The sequence below is a fragment of the Sinocyclocheilus anshuiensis genome, unplaced genomic scaffold (assembly GCF_001515605.1).
Source record: "Sinocyclocheilus anshuiensis isolate Anshui unplaced genomic scaffold, SAMN03320099.WGS_v1.1 scaffold9, whole genome shotgun sequence".
In the NCBI taxonomy this organism is placed as follows: Eukaryota; Metazoa; Chordata; class Actinopteri; order Cypriniformes; family Cyprinidae; genus Sinocyclocheilus; species Sinocyclocheilus anshuiensis.
The window spans coordinates 585174-586481 of NW_015540887.1; the positions used below are offsets into that span (position 1 = coordinate 585174).

The following is a 1308-nucleotide window of genomic DNA, read 5'->3' on the forward strand; positions in this document are numbered from 1 at the left end:
GTGTTACGCCCAAAGTATCCTTTATTTTGGACATAAAAGCTTAGATTATGCATACAACCAAACAGTGTTGGGTAAGTTACTCAAAAAAAGTAATCACCTACAAATTACTAATTACTTCTTTAAAATTGTAATTTGATTACATTACTGATTACTGCATTTAAAAAGTAATCAGATTACTTTACTTTCAAGTTACTTTTAAGTTTACTTTACTTTTCGAGTTATCAAACCTAAAAAAAAATACACTACAAAGAGAAACAAATAGGGTGCACTTTCTGCATTTTCAGTCTCCATGGATATCTTCCTGAAACGAGTCACTAAAATGAACAAAAATGACGAGAAATATATCTAAAGAAAGTTTGAATTGTCTATTATTAAATGAAGTCAGTCATGTTGAAAACAAGTATTATCTGATAAAATAATCCGTATGAAACCAACGTGAGGTACAGTCTTTCCCATCTGAGCTCACCTATAAATGATCATGCCCACACACATCGTGAGCTATAAAATAATCATCCATGCGAAACCAAGCTTGAGATGCGCGAACATGTAAATGTCCACATCACCTCCGCAAACAATGAAACATTCAAGTTTATCTCAGCTACTTTTCGTTTTTGGGAGACGCGCTGTGAGGAATAAGCCTTGAATTTACCTCAGAAAAAGAATGCGATGCTGACGCGGCTTAATCCAGCAGATGATCTCCTTCTGATGAGTCATTTATTTTTACTTGCATTAGTGTTACTGTGACATAAACTTGTACACATTCACTTTTTGAACTTTTCCCAAACTATAATGCCAGACTAAAATATGTCGAGTGCAACATTTTGAAATATGATAGGCAACCTTTCATTGCATCTAAATGTTGTAGGTCTCATCTGCATTTAGTACGGTGGAAAAGAAGTGCAAAACAAATCACAATTCTGAAAACAAAACAACAAATTACAAACGCAAATGCAAGTCTAAAAAACAAAATAACAATTCAGAAAACACAACAACAATTCAGAAAACATTATAACAAGTCAGAAAACACAATGACAAATTCGAAAACAAAATAACAAGTCCGAAAACACAACGACAAATCCGAAAACAAATTAACAAGTCAGAAAACACAACGACAAATCAGACAAACCGGAAGAGGTAAGGTATAGTTTGAGACAGCGCCATTGGTTTGGGATTACTCACCGCTGACTGGACGAGACATCTGTCAATCAACGTATACACGAAGAACCAGCCGAAGAACAGCAGAGTCGTGGTAGAAAGTTCGGAGATGGTATTAAAGTAGCTCAGTTTAAATGTATTGTATGAATTGCC

At 34.7% G+C, this 1308-nt stretch overlaps 1 protein-coding gene across 1 annotated transcript in view; it reads right to left on the bottom strand.

The window, feature by feature from the left end:
* LOC107688718 (unconventional myosin-XVI-like) overlaps window positions 1–1308 on the bottom strand; it is a 218296-nt gene that overhangs the window by 50246 nt on the left and 166742 nt on the right. The gene's annotated exons all lie outside the window — the stretch shown is intronic.